This window comes from Balaenoptera borealis (assembly GCF_965194805.1).
Source record: "Balaenoptera borealis genome assembly, chromosome: 4".
NCBI classification, from domain to species: Eukaryota; Metazoa; Chordata; class Mammalia; order Artiodactyla; family Balaenopteridae; genus Balaenoptera; species Balaenoptera borealis.
The window spans coordinates 79586450-79602791 of record NC_138861.1 but is presented as its reverse complement, the minus strand read 5'-3'; the positions used below and the strand labels follow the sequence as shown (position 1 = coordinate 79602791).

Here is a 16342-nt window from a genome sequence, read left to right as displayed (position 1 = left end):
AAGGAAATGATTATGAATAAGTGCAAAATTTAATATTTAAGGATATTCATACCATCATGGTTTATCACAAGGAAACTATGAAATAACAACTATGCAATGATAGGAGACTGGTTAAATAAATTTTGATAGCTCCATAATAAGGAATACTGTTATAGCCATTGAAAATTATATTGTAAAAAATAATGTCCTAGGCCAAAGTTCAAGATAATTTAAGTGTAAAAACACCATTTGGGGGACTTCCCTGGTGGAGCAATGGTTAAGAATCCGCCTGCCAATGCAGGGGACGCGGGTTCGATCCCTGGTCTGGGAAGATCCCACATGCCGCAGAGCAACTAGTCTGTGTGCCACAACTACTGACCCTGCGCTCTAGAGCCCGTGAGCCACAACTACTGAGCCCCCATGCCACAACTACTGAAGCCCGTGCGCCTAGAGACTGTGCTCCGCAACAAGAGAATCCACTGCAATGAGAAGCCCGTGCACCGCAACGAAGAGTAGCCCCCGCTCGCCGCAACTAGAGAAAGCCCATGTGCAGCAATAAAGACCCAACACAGCCATAAATAAATAAATAAATAAATAATTTTTTTTTAAGTTAAAAAAATTTAAAAACAGCATTTGGTTCTGAAAAAGCATAATACAATCTGGCCTAGAAAGAAGCATATCTAAGGTTACTATGATTATCCCTGGTATTGGGATTGAAAGTAATTTTTATTTTCTTCATTGTATTTTACTCTGTATTTTACAAGTGTTCTTATAATGATCATGTCTTACTTTTATAATCAGAAAAAAAAAAAAAAACAACTTTTTTCATGAGTTCCCAATTCAGAGTAACGGTAAATAAATATAACCCTCCCGAAACTTGTTTGTGTAACTCTCTGTCTCCCTGCCACAAAAGTTAGTGGGATCAGCCTTGTGGTCTCCTGCTGGTCACTGTCACCACCCCCCTGAACCGTGCTCCTTGATGAGATGAACCTTGTTGTCTAACTAAAGGGAACCAGGAAGCATGGAGCATTTAACTCAGAAGCTGAAATGCGGAAAAGTTCAGACTGAACATTCCAGGCAGTAAGGTCCATGCCACTCATATGCCCCGTGTTCCCCAGCAGAGTGGCTGGCACTCAGGAGGTTCTTAATTAACGGGAAAAAGTCACCTCCATCTCAATGGGGCACAATATATTGTCACAAGGCAAAAGAAAATATGCAATTGATGGATTATTTTCCAATGCTATCAAGGAATCAGTTTCGATTTGCTGAACATTAAGTACTAGTCAATCTGGTATGTTTCTTCTGATGCTAATTCATGTGTAACCTTCACAATATCAACAATGAAAGTCTGGTTTTCCATTATATCCCATGATTTCTGCACCAATACAAATGGCATCTACGGATTTCAACTGCCAAGACATGAAACATGCTTATGTTTTGTATAGTCTTGGATTCGGCGCAGGACTGTACTCCTATAGCTACAGACAGAGACTCCTAAAGGGTATACAGGAAACCAGATATAAAATGAAAAACCAAAACATTAAAGATTTTACTGGCCAGTCTATACAATAGCCTCTCTCTAGGGTTAAGAGAAAATTTTCAAGGAATAAGTGTTTATCCTATTGTGAGATTGTTTCTGCATTATAGTAGAGAGTACAGAAATTCCATCTGCCTGCATTTCAGCAGCTGCAATGCCTCAGAAGAATTATTACATTCCTTACATTATGGCTCTGATGAGTCCTTGGGAAATGTAGCTGAAAGCTCAACATTAAATAGCTAACATCTAGGTTTCATCTTTAAGAACCTATATATTTTACTCCAATAAAGCCATTCTTGTGTATGGTTATATCAAACCTGGATCAAATTTAAAATATGGCATTGCTTGCATTGTTTTGATTATCGATATCCTGTGTCTTTGCTGATGCATCAGAAACTGACTTCTTTTGTGTGGTTTCCCAGTTGGAGATGTGGCTGCCCATGGTTTTAGGACATTGAAAATTGTTTCTTTCTTCTTATTCTTTTTTTGCAAGTTCTTTGGACATTCATAGTTTCATTAATCAATACTATTTTTGTACAATCAGGATAGCTTTGTACATTCTCTTCCTGTTTGATTTCTTCCTAACCTGTATTCAGAATCTCCACTATTATTTGTGAAAAACTGTTCAACTAGCAAAGCATTTCAGACATATCTCATTTACAATTTCCAAAGAGCCCCATAAAGTACACAGGTAAGAATTCTATCACAACTTCTTTGGGGTAAGTGATAGTTTACAAATAGAGGAACTAGAGTATCATGTGGTTAAGACAGCATCTACCCAAAGCCATGGAGTTAGGAAAAGGTGAAAACCACCCCAGAATCGTGAGGTCCGGGCTCCAGGTCTAATCCTCCACACCATACCCACTCCCCATTTCTAGTACACAGCCAGTTGATGGGCGCTGAGTTCAAGGGTACCAGGTTCAGGTAAAAGTTCAAACTTGCCTTTATTTTTCTCGCTAAACAAAAGATAAACATCTGTCCTCAGGTGAACTGGACCAGATGAGATGACATTTTTGTGAACTCTCGGTTTTTGGAGAACACACTGAGAGAGCTCTTAACAAGTTTCTGGAGAGATTTTTCAACCATAATTCACTGTCTTATAACAATCATCTTCCAATAGCCTTTAGACTGAGCCCTTAAGATGATGAAGGGAGATTCCCTGAGGTGAAGTCATGCTATACAGTCTTGACACCATTTCCACTAACATCATCTATAACTCTAAGAGGTATATATTGGACTTTAAATCAATGGCAATGACTTTACAAGATTCTTTCATTGATTGAATGAATGTTTACTATCTATTATGTGCTGGGCATTACTGTAGCAGTAATTACAGATACAGCAGTAAAGAAAACAAAACTACTTCCCCACCTTCACGTAGCATGTATTCTACCGATCATCATCTGATAAAGATATTTTTACTAACTAAAGATGCTTCACCACCAAAGTTACCTACATTTATACATGTGACAATTAATTAATATTAACACAATGACAGCAGTATACAAAGACTTATTGCCTAAGATACTGGTTTACATGTCCAAATGATGAGGACAATTATGAATCACCTGGACTTCTGAATTTCATGGATTCTGAAGAGTATACACCCCTGCGGATGATCAGCTCTTTTCAGTCTTCTTGTTTCCGAAAACAGTCTGCTGAAATAACATCCATAGCCTGAAACAAACTTTAGATTTTCTGCAGCTGCTTCCAGCCCTATCAGTTCTCTCTGTCTGTGTATTATGGGCAGCATTTATATTGGCAAATGCTCTCATTACTCTGCTTGTTAACTTTTAGAGTCTTTTTCAGAAATTACTCACCAATCTCTGACTGCATAGTATCCTCATTCACCATGACTTTGAGTCCTTGTTTAAAGTCTAAAGCTCAAGTTCAACTCTATCTCTGAAGAGAAAGCCGACCTGGCACACAGCTTTGTCCCCTGCACCCATACTGAGAGCTTGTCAGCACTTCATTCCACATGCTGCTCAAAATTAAGTTACTATAAACCACTATTGCTCTTACCTTTTACAAAGTTATTTGACCATATGAAAAAGAATGAGTGTAATCTTATAGCAGCTGATGCAAGAATACTTCTTGGGAAGAGTGTTGTGTTTCCCCATAATAGGTTGATAAGAAGATTGGAGTGAAAGATAAGAGGTGAGAGAGGAGAAAGGAAATCCAAGTGGACGGTCAACAATTAAACTTGGTCTTTACTCTGCCTTCTAAGTCATATGTACTCGATGGCCCTTCCTTTTGTTGAACATTAAGATGTCTGGAGTAGGTATGGATGGATATCAAAAAGCTCTGTATGAAAAGAATGAGATCCCCTTGGAGAGAGAGAAGAAACTGTGCTGTTGGGCATTGTCTTGGGAGAGAGAGAAATTACAAACTTGGCTGAGTCTCCCTGAGGGGCTGTATAGAGAAGACTCTTTGGAAAACAGAAATATCTAAAGGGACGTTTCAAGTTGTTGATGGGAAGTGTAATCACTTCCTCCATCTACCATAGGGAATCAGCAAAGATTATGTTGCTTTCTGATATTCTCACTCATTTATTTAATCAATTTGGCACTCTTCTAAGAGCTTGAATACAGAATAGATCCCTTGCTTTGCAGACATTATAGTCTACGGAGACAAACAATATCAATGGATATAATAAGAAGAAAATTATTATATATTAGGTCAGAAGGTAATAAGTGCTATAAAGACAAAAAAAGAGTACAACAGACTAAGAGATATAGGAGATGTGGGGACGGGGTAATACAGGTCCCCAGATTAATTAGGGTGCCAGGGCAGGTCTCATTGAACGTTGACATTTGAACAACTTCAAAGATGGAGGGAGTTAACCAAATCTCAGAGGAAGATTTCAGCCCAGAAGCAAAGACCCTCAGGCAGGAACACGCTGGCAGGCATCAGGAACACTAAGGAGACCCATGTGGCTAAAGCAGAGAGAGTAAAAGGGTAGAGAAGCTAAGGGATGAGGCAGAGAGGAAGAGAGGGCCCAACCACAGAGGGCTTTGTAAGGACTTTGTAGCATAGACAAGAAAAAAAAAAAAAAAAGAGTCATTACAAGGTTTGAGTAAAGAGTAGCATGATCTGACTTATGTTTTCAAGGATCTCTGCCTGTTGTGTTGAAAATACTCCAGAGAGGCAAGGGACACAGTAGGGAATAACAGTTAGGAGCCTATTGGAGCAATCCAGGAAGAGATGATGGCGGCTTGGAGGTGGCAGCAGTGGAGGGGCTGAGACACAATTGGATACTGGATGTATTTTGCAAGTAGGGGCAGGAGAGTTTCCTGGCCCATTAGATGAAAGTTGTGAAAGGCAAGAGCCAATGATGGCTTCAAGTTTCCAGCCAGATGACAAGAACTGCCATCTGCTGAGATGAGGAAGGCTACTGGAAGAGAAAGACCAAGGGGAAAAAATCAGGAGTTATCATTTGGACATGCTGGGTCTGACATATACAAGAAATGCCCAGCTGGAAATGCTGAGGAGACAACTGGGTACATAAGTTCAAAGTCCAGGAAAGAGGACAGGACTACAAATATAAATGTATGCGTCATCAGCAAATCGATTTAAAGCCGGTGTGCCTGGATGAGATCATGAGGGGAATGGCTAGTGAAGAGGAAGACTCAGTGAGATGGTGCAGCGAAGATGGATAAGGGCTGAACTATTAAACCCCGTGTGTAACAGCTACAGGGAAGAGGAGAAGCCAGCAAAGAGGCTGAGGAGTGGCCCCGGTGGTAGAAGGAAACCCAGCAGGTGAGTATGTTATCCTGGAAGCCAAGGAAACGAAAGTGTATCAAAGAGGAGGAAGTGATCAGCTGTGCCAGAAGCTGCTGCTAAGTCAGGTAAGATGAAACTGAGAAATGGGGATGCGGATAAGAGCAGTTTCAATGGAGCAGTGAGGACAAAAGTCTGCTGGAGTATGTTGAAGAGAGAATGAGAAGAGAGGAAGTAGCTCAGAATGGAAGGACAAATCCTTTGCTGCAGAAGAGAATAGATAAATGGGGCAGCAGATTACAAGGGAAGTGGGGCAAAAAGAAATGTGGTTTTTAATGCTTTGTGTGAGTACATTCTTTGGAGGGAGCAGGGAGGGGTATTAAGTTCTGCCTATAGGTTGGCTCAGATCAAATAAATGATGATCACTTTTGAAGCTACAGGAGCTCAGGGATGGAGGATCATGGATGTCAGGAATATAGTTATAATCTAAAAATGAAGCCTGTCTTATATCTGCCTGTCCCTTTAATCCCATCACTACAGTGTGACTTCCTCAGAAGTACCTGTCTTCTAAGGTGAGAAATCCTTCTCATTCTCTTCTTCCTCTTCTTCATCTGGTAGACATCTGTTAAACATGGGGGGCGAGGGGCACCCATGCTAGTCCCTTCTAATAGTACCATCAGAACGTGAACAAACCCCTGTTACTTTATGACTCACATAATTTATATTAGCAGAAGATAAGTATTTGTTTGCTTATACCCTCTCCCTTCTAGAACGTATGCTCCTTAAGAGAAGGAACTTTATCAGTTTTTCTCCCTGTTGTGTCCTGTCCTGAGTCTGGCGTGGAATTAAATATTTGTTAAATGAATAAATGAAGACTGAGAATAGAAGGTGCCCAGCAGGACCACATGATCACTCCTATTTCTTGGTCCTACATGTTCAAAGGCAATAAATATCTTACAATTTTATTATTTTAATTGCCAGAGGAATAAACTGCTGGTGAAATACAATAATCGCTCTCTGTTACAGCAGGATACTCACTCAAACCCCCAGACAAGTCTGGCTTCTCAGCGGCATCTGCTCATATGTTAGGACAATGAGTATCAAAGACCCTTCTACCTAAAATAATCTTCCCCACCGACCTGTGATGATGTATCTAACATTTTCCCAACACCTACACCCACGTTACCCATTCCTTGGGGTAAAATGGTGGTTTTTAGATGAACTCTAGGATACCAAGGGACTTTGGGGCCACATCATGGGTTAAGGGGGTGTCTTGAGTCCCCTACTCCACTTCAACCAGAGAACTCTACCATTGCCTGCTTTATACATTTGAGTCCGTGTACAATTTCCTTTGAAAATGGGTTTCTGCTACCAAAAACAAGTTTGAAAACCCCTTCACCTTTAAGATTTTAAGTGTTCAGTTCAAGTCTGACAGAGCTTTTAATTAATTTTCTTGGCAATGAATACTTAGCTCTGAATTTAATTATAGAATGTTTAGATTTTCATTATACTTAGACTTGAAAGAATGGGACAGAAGAGGAGTAACTTCTTAAGAGGGGCGGGCATAGCAGGGAGGAGTTTAGGAAAGGTCTAAAACAAGAGAAATAAGCATGAGAGGTGAGACCTGGAGCCACAATGAACTGAGGACAGCCCTGTGTGAAAACGCAGTGGGCGTGGGTCTAATACTATGAGGTAAGAAATGCCACATCACCTTATTTTTCTAAATCAAGTTAATTCACTTAATCAAATTAATTCAATTAATCCCCACTCAAAAAGGTGAAAAGAAATATTCTTCAGGCATGTTTTGGGGGGGGCCTCTCCCTCCTTAGGGAGGTACAAGGATCCAAGGGAAGAACTGCGGAAGGGTCTTAGCTTTCAATTCTTCAGAGAATAGGTGGGGTAAGGGACTCAAGGTTCTAAGCCCTCGGGGTTTATGGTAGACAGAACGCTCCATCACATCTGTGCCACAGCAGGGTCATGACAGGGCCATGGTCCCCAACATCAGCTTTCCTAGCTGCCCCACGCAGCCATGCCTCTCTGAGACCCTGCCTCTTCCCCCAAGCAAGTACTAACCAGTCCCTGCTACGTAAGGGACATGCCAAAGCCCAGTCCCCTTCCAAGCCTTGGGGGATGTCTCCTCCATCCTCTGTGCCCACCTCTAACCCTCCCCCATGCCACCCCACTCTGGGTGATCACATAATCTCCGCTCAGTCATTTTCTCCTCAAGGCTGGTCCCCCTTTTCTGAGAATGCACAGATGACACCACACATCCTTTATGTTTCCTTAATAAATTGCTCTATTACACAGATTTTTCATTCATTGCAGAGAATGCAAATGACTCTATTAGCAACTTTCAACATCTTTTTACCAAGGTAGTATATGGTAGGCGGTCAGTAATCCCTGTTGCATAAATGCACTTAAAGAGCTCTTAATTTAGATATTCTAAAAATAGAAGTGCCACATGATTTCCTCTTTTATGATCTGGGGTGACCGTCTTGCTGTGAAGACAAGGTAAAACCGGTCCCCTCACTACAGTCCAACTCTTTAGTTCCAAGTCCCTCAGTGCCTATTATATAATATGTTTTTCTTAGTGAGGAACCATCTCTGTCAAACCAATGTTCAAAGCAAGTTCAAAACAACTTCCCCAATTAAATGTCCTTAAGACTAAGGTACTCCTTGACTCAATTTTTTCCGCTCTGAAATAAAGCCATGCTTTGATTCAATGGAAACATTGCCAGCTGGCCTTCAGCTTAAATTTCTGAAAATAAGAGCTAAGTATACTTATTGCCTGTCTGACAGCATGAAGGAAGATCTATCATTCTATAGAAAAATCAATCATTGTAAAATTATCTAAAAATCATTAGCAGGAAACAAGAATAGATTTGTCACTGGTGGCACTCTGATAGGAGAGCAACGGAAATAGAGTTTAGAAAGCAGTTCATGTCCTCATTCAACATCTCAAGTAAAATCACAGTATAAAATAGAGTTAGATAAAACTTGCCCAGTAGATTTTAAATCTAATTAGACAGGGGAGAAAGTAAAGAAAGAGCAGAGTAAAAAGCAGGAAGTCAAGCTTTATGATCAGGGACTGGCAGAAATAGACCGCCAAGCAGAAGTCTAAAGAAACTTTTTTGGAATCTTTATTCATTCAACAGCCGAGAGACAGAGAGAGAGAGAGAGAGAAGGAAATTTTTAAAAATAAGAAAAACAACTTCCAAATAGGGATTGTCTAATTAAAAGAATAAACTAGTTTACTACCTCAAGTTTTAGTGTCTAAAAGACTTAAATAGGATTCTGAACCAATTTTGTCAAAAATCATTGGAAAATAAGATATACACCAGGACTCTGTCATTTATCATTTCCTGCAAATAAGTGCAATAACGTAACTTCAAGTTTCTAAAGAACATAAGCAAGTTAGAAACTACATGTTTATAGTTGACCCTCTTGTCAGGGATTATTATCAGGCAGGCAGAGATTTCTAAATTCAGGGGTTTTTTTTTGAGGGGGAGGGAGGAGTGCTACTTTCTGAATTTGCTTTAGGAAATAAAACCTTTATTTTATAAACAAAGTAATTCTCACTTAGTGGTACTTAAAATACTTCTGAGATTTTCTCCAAACATGAGGCTGTCTCAAATGATATTTTGTGATTATTCATTATGAATCATAAAATGATAATGATGGTATATTATACACACAACCTTTGGCAGATTTCAGACAGCTGTTGAATGTTTTCTATAAAACAGTTAATGCATGCATATAAACCTATGAAAAATAAAGTAGATGTATATGATTTGGAAAGAAAATAGTCTCTTGCATGCATATGGTAGTATCTAAAAAGTTATACATATTAACATTGTTTTAGATCTTTATTAAATGTATAACTCGGTCGAGACATCTATGGAAAGACTTAGAAGAAAGATGAGCAAAGAAAAATAATCAGTTTTGAAGAGCCATTCCATGGTATTTTTCTTATTTGTTGGGCTACACACATTGGACTGATGTCATTATACAAGTTAACAGTTCGTGAATTTCATTTTCAACTCAAACCAAATTTATTTTTAATCACAGTTTCTTTTATTTTTGTCTATTTTATGTATTGATAATCTAAAAGCTAGAACTAATTGTCTATGACTTCGCAATACTGTGTAGCCTGAGACCCAAAAATAGAGTAAACATATGTATTTAGAATTTACTGTGAAAAGAACTTTGAAAAAATACCTTTCAAGAACAGATTGAGACAGGCTGGGTCCTGGGACCCTTTGGTGCAGTGCTGGCACCTGGACAAATGTCTCCTCCAGCAACAAAATACAAAGAAACTATAAGGGACTAAAAATAGCCGCATGCATGCGCAATTGGGGCAAATTATGGACAACACCATAGAAAAAGACCACAAACCCAACTGCCACTTCTAAAGAGCTGGGAGCAAAAACAGGGTGTTGAGAGCAAAAGCAGGGTACTACTCATGATCCCTGCACACAGCACTACCAGCGGAGTGGGCAGACCACCTAAGCCACACCTCTGGTCACCCACTGATCTGCCCCTATCCCCACCTCAGGGAGCGAGCAAGGGAACCTGTTACAGGAGCCCCAGTAAAGACTTGCCTGCATTTCTTGTCTGGCCTCTTATCAATTTCTATTGATTAAGGAAGGCCAAGAATCCTGGTTGGTAACAAGATAACAGTTCTACCCTAATGTCTACAGATTCATTTCCAATCCCATGAAGACTGTACTACATCACTTTCCCACTTACTCTCTATTGTTAATTACTGTAACAGAATATTCCAGTGCATTACCATTCCTAAAAATTCACTGATCTTCAGGATACTGTAGGATCTCACCTGTCTTCCAGAGCAGATTGCCAGTAGCTGGATGCCAAGATTCTGAAGCCCCAGGTTGGGGCTCTGCCCAAGACCCCCTCTGCTATCCATCCTCTTAACTGATCACAACAAACCCCATTCACTTGCCCCCATGCAGTAGGCCACGGAGACAGCACACGTTCCATTGGTTGAGTCAAGGCAGAGTCGGGAAAACCTAGATACTTCCAGCTACCTAACCCTTCAAGCTTAAACCACCCCCAAATAATCAAGTCACTTCAATTCTAAATGCTATTATGATTAAAAGAAAATGGCGAGAAAATTAATTCATAAACACTCACCCTAATATCCATACTGATATTGACTGGGTCTACAGACAAGAAAAGCAATTATTCACAATGATGACCCTGAGATACCAAAATAAAAGTCGTTCTGTAGAAAAAGTACAGACTTGGATTTAACTTAAGCTATCTGTGCCGCTTTGAGCAAGTTATTTAACCTTTCAGGGCTTCAGTTTCCTTATCTGAATTCCACCTGCTTTGGAATCATCTTTGAGTATATATTAATCAGTAATGGATGTAAAGCACCTGGCACCGAATCACATAAAGCCCACTATGTTCTGTTTACTAAGACTGGTAAGTGTATAATTCACTTCTGAAAGATGGCCATCACAAAGTGCTTAAAAATGCCTTTTGCTTAAAGCGTTATCCTGCAAATAACTAGAGCGTCCTATTCTCCAACCTTGTAGATATAGCACTGCCCACTTAGACCTGGAAGTGAGGGCAACTGAATTCTTCGTAACAACCAAGACAACTGGAAAAGAACATAGCCTGAAGAGATCAACACACACGGGAAACAATATAACAACATCTAGGGATAGAATTCCTAACATTTCTTTGGCTCAGAGACAAAAAAGGAAGTCAATTGCTCCAGGCAAGTTGACTTTTACTGTTGAATAGTTTGTGCCCTGTTAAATGATTTGCATGCTGGTGGAACAGGGAGGTCCCTGAATTCTCTCTCCCATGCTTCCTCCACTTTTCTACTCTGCGTGCCCTCCACAACACAGCTACATAAAATCTCTCCTAGTATCCCTGGTTACCAGTATTATATATAACAAAGCCACACAGACTAAACCTGACATGGAAAAATCAGCCTTGCCTAAAAGTAAATATAAGCGCAATTTAATTAACTTGCATTCCAGAGTCATAGCTGCCAACTTACCAAGACTAGAAGACTGGGTACACAGTATCCAAGGGCTCAGAGCGAGGGGGAAAATATACTAAATTTTTCTCCAAAATCTTCACAGGATTCACATGTTCCTTCGTACCTGTAAACAGGAATAATGTCCCCCTGTATACAAGATACGTGATCCAATCAGGCGGGCAAAATGAGCCAAGGCAGGAAGAAAAGATAGGTTAAGAGAGGCCGGAATTTCAGGAAAGACATACAGGAATTAGAAATGAATGGCAAGTAATCTGGCAACAAGGTCAGCCCTGAGTCAAGTAGGGAAAGGTTTACTTTACCCCTGAAAGGAGGAAAGACATTGCTGCACATAATGGGAAGTCAAAAACTACGTGCCTGTCACTAGAGATTCTCAATACTGCAATTTGAGCAGTGATGTAGTCTCATCTAAAAATACTCTACTGATCAACCTTCTGTGCTTAAGTTAATTCTGGGAAACTTTATAACGTGAGGGTCAGCCAGTGGTACATGGGTCGGGGGACTGAGCTCAGCGTGGGGGTGATGCCCCTGGGTAAAGGTCCATTTTCTTCCACTTGCCAAAAGGATAAGTAACATGCAGTTTCCAAGCAGGAGCACAAGATGGCAGCCATACTCAGCGCATAGACCCTGTGCAGTGCCACAGGAGAGAACTCAGCTCGAGACCCTCACCACCTGACAGGCTGTGGAAATTCACAGGGAATTCCAGCTGGGAGGCTTCTCTTTTCTAAAAGGCATCCTTTGCTTGTGTCTGTAACTGGGTAAATGTGAAATCATGAAATCGCACTTCTGCCAATTATTATTAGAGAGAAATAAAAAGTCTTTCCCGATTGATGCCTACTCATATCTTTGGCACATTTTTCTACTGGTTTTCTTCCTTACTGATTTATTGAAACTCCATTTGTTTCAATTATTTTTCTCCAGGCCATCACTTATTTGTCTTTTAAGTTAATAGTCTCTGCAGCTATAGAAAATTTTACATATACGTGAGGTCAACTGTATCAGTCTTTATGGTTTATGTCTTTATAAACCATATCTATATGTGTCGTAGAAAAGAAACTATAGGAGGGCAGAGATTTTGTCTGTTTTGTTTCCTGCTACAGCCATAGGATATATGATGGACATAGAGCGTGGGCTAAATAAACTTTGCATTCAACCCAGAACCTTTCTAGAGCAGATGGAAAATATCATGGCCAAAATTAAGACAAATATTCTGGCCAAGACACACCAAATATTGGCCACAGAGATAGGTAAATCAAGTCAGGTTCCCTAATAGTCAAAACTGATTCTGTCATGGCCGTAGGGGAAAGGCTACAGATTGACTGACTGATTGATTTTTGTTAAAGTAAGAAAGCCTCTTATATTGATGAAATGGCCAAAATATGAAATACACAGCCTGATCTGTATTTAATGGAACAGAATAAAAGAACTCTTGAGATGCTTTCCAGGTTTAAGTTTCAGCAAAATGCCAAAGGGAAGAAATTGGATGGCTGCTTTCAAGCCAGTCCCTTTCTTAACACCGACCACCAGAGGGAGACCACATCATGAAGCAAAGCACAGAGCCCAGGCTATAACTGTGACAAGTGTCCAGATGTGTGACAGTATTTGAAAACAATTGTATTTTATGCATTTTTCACTAATGATGTTAAAATAAAATCACATTAAAAAATCATTTTGCACTTCAAATACAGACACGCAAATATGAATTCTCATAGACAAGCGCATTTGGAACACTCATGGTACTTGGTGCATTTATTTCAGAATTGACTTTTTCCACTCTCATAGCAACCAATAATTTCAGAAATCCAGTTGTTAGTTTTATTTCAAGTGGCTTTATATACATTTTTAGAATTGTTATTTGTACCTAATGCGATTTTTGTGGAATGGAAATGATCTTTCAGCAAGTGATCTTATTACAAGATAATCTCATTACAAATGCCTGTTGGAAAGTCTCACCATGGTGCCCACATTGAAATGAAACTCTCCCCCGCTGTAGAAAAGGTCTTCTGAAATGTTAGCATCATAAGTTCCAAACTTCTCTGCTCTAAGAGTTTTGAAGAAAACTGCCAGTTTTTCTCTGAAACTATCCTCCTAAGAAAACTCTGTGACAACCCTTCCAGGGCCGTTTACAAGTAGACCGAAAAGGAGGCCAAATACTTTGTGAAATTTAGCTTGATTCAAAGGACTCCTGGGAGAGCTCCCTGCCTAAAATATTTCCCAGCTGAAATTCCTCAGTTTGGATTTTACTCATTTAATTTAAGCCAAAAGTCCTCAATTAAAAGGCAGTTCCTGGGGATTCCTCATTTACTCAACCAACCAAGAATTCTGGAGGCTGTCTGTAGACAGTGCTGGACATGGCAGCAATCATAATCATAAGGCCTTACAGAGACTAAAAGAGACAGGTCGTTATCAGTGATTAATACCTCCGGAGACAGCACTTTATGTATATATTTATCTTTTAAAAAAAAATATTGGGGGCTTCGCCAGTGGCGCAGTGGTTGAGAATCTGCCTGCCAATGCAGGGGACACGGGTTCGGGCCCTGGTCTGGGAAGATCCCACATGCCGCGGAGCAACTGGGCCCGTGAGCCACAACTACTGAGCCTGCGCGTCTGGAGCCTGCGCTCCGCAACAAGAGAGGCTGCGATAGTGAGAGGCCTGTGCACCGCAATGAAGAGTGGCCCCCGCTCGCCGCAACTAGAGAAAGCCCTCGCACAGAAACGAAGACCCAACACAGCCAAAAATAAATAAATAAATTTATTAAAAAAAAATATTGGAAAATTAGTATAAAAAATTAGGAAAAAGGTAGAATCTAAAGAGTGAGGCCCCAGCAAAGACATACCTGGGTAAAAAAGGCCCCAGAGGACAGAGGGTCAACATAGGAGCAGCAGGGGCCACAGAAGGGGCGAGAGTGAACTCCATGGGAATCAGAGAGGAGCGACGTCCTCTCTTGCTAAAAATTCCAGCCAGGATCGGATATCCACAACTTTAAGCTAATACTTATCAACCACTTTCTATTTATCAGGCAATGTCTTAAAGGCTTTGCCTTCATTTATACCTAAGAACACAGCCATGAGGTGATACCTCATGTATCAGAGGATGAGACCAAGGCTTGGAAAAGTTGATAACCTTCCTCCATAACTTGGCTAATAAGTAGCAGAGCTACTTAATGAAACCTGAGCAGTGTGATTCCAGAGCCCATGCATTTAATATAAAACACTCAAGGGTTCTGTGTTAGTTTCCTACTGCTGTTGTAAAAAATTGTCCCATACTGGGTGGCTTAAAACAGAAGTTTATTCTCTCACAAGTTTGCAGGTCAGAAGTCTGACACGGTTCTCGCTGGGCTAGAATCAAGATGCTCACAAGTGTGTGTTCCTTATGGAGGCTCTGGGGGAGAATCTGTTTCCTTGCCTTTTCCAGCTTTTAGAGGCTGGGCCTCCCCGTCCTTGGCTCATGGCCCCCCTCCTTCATGTTGAAAGCCATCAACGTAGCATCTCTCTAATCCTGCATGGGCGTCACATCTCTTTCTCTGACTCTCCTCTTCTGCTTCCCTCTTCCACTGTTAAGGACTCTTGTGATTACATTGGGCCACTCAGATAATCCAGGAGAAACTCCCTATTTTCAGATCAGATGAGTAGCACCCCTATTTCCATCTTCAACTGTAATTCCCCAATGTCATGCAAATTAATATATTCACAGGTTCCAGGGATTAGGACATGGACATCTTTGGGGGGACATTATTCTGCCAACCACAGATGCCTTGATATTTTATGAATTTTTTCTATGCCTCTTACATACAGCCACCTGCAAATGACTGGCTCAGGAAAGTGTGCCCTCTCTCCCACCTGACGATTGCCCTCCTCTTCCCATTCCCTGTGTCAGAGATGCCATGATCTGGCATCTCTCTCTAGTCATTTTTCTTGGTTCCAGGTTGATTCAGTCAATTCTATTGCAGGAGGAGCCCAGGGTGGCAGGGATCTTGGGCCATGTAAGATCACTAGGGGAAAAGTGCTGTTCGATTCAACTCCTGTAATATGAGTGTTCAAAAGACTCAGGAATGATACTCTAAAAGGTAAATGAATCTGATATCGGGCTTTGGTGCAACCAAGAACCATCTGTGCTTTTGCAGATATCAACCACATGTGCTTCTGACTTTTCCAAGAGGCAAGAGCTGAGTGAAGAAACCGAAGAGGACAGAGGCCTGACGAGAAGCCCGGCCTTGACTTCCCTCTCTTTCTCATTCATCATTAGTAACCAAAATCCCTTTTAAAAACTCAAAAGAGCTACATGTGTGAGGGCAAAGAAGCTATGGGACTTCATGCTATTCTGTAGCAGGCATAGAAAAGGCAGCCAAGAGGTAGCTGCAGAAAGCTGAGCAGACAGACTAGTCCCCCAGCCAGGACCAGCTACGTAATTGCAGGGCTCAGTGGAAAATGAAGATGTGGAGCCACTTACAGGGAAAAAAAAGTGCTTTAAAAAAACTAAAATACAGTCCCTCCCATCAGGAAACCTGCACAAGCCTCTTAGATAGCCTTATCCACCAGAGGGCAGACAGCAGAAGCAAGAAGAACTACAGTCCCACAGCCTGTGGAAGAAAAACCACATTTACAGAAAGACAGACAAGATGAAAAGGCAGAGGGCAATGCACCAGATGAAGGAACAAGACAAAACCCCAGAAAAACAACTAAATGAAGTGAAGATAGGAAACCTTCTAGAAAAAGAATTCAGAATAATGATAGTCAAGATGATCCAGGACCTCGGAAAAAGAATGGAGGCAAAGATCGAGAAGATGCAAGAAATGTTTAACAAGGACCTAGAAGAATTAAAGAACAAACAAACAGAGATGAACAATACAATAACTGAAATGAAAAATACACTAGAAGGAATCAATAGCAGAATAGTTGAGGCAGAAGAACAGATAAGTGACCTGGAAGACAGAATGGTGGAATTCACTGCCACAGAACAAAATAAAGAAAAAAGAATGAAAAGAAATGAAGACAGCCTAAGAGACCTCTGGGACAACATTAAACGCAACAACATTCGCATCATAGGGGTCCCAGAAGGAGAAGAGAGAGAG

General features: G+C 40.7%; 1 protein-coding gene across 1 annotated transcript in view; it reads right to left on the bottom strand.

Annotated features, from left to right (window-relative positions):
* The window catches only part of CORIN (corin, serine peptidase), a 270732-nt gene that overhangs the window by 106059 nt on the left and 148331 nt on the right, over positions 1 to 16342 (bottom strand).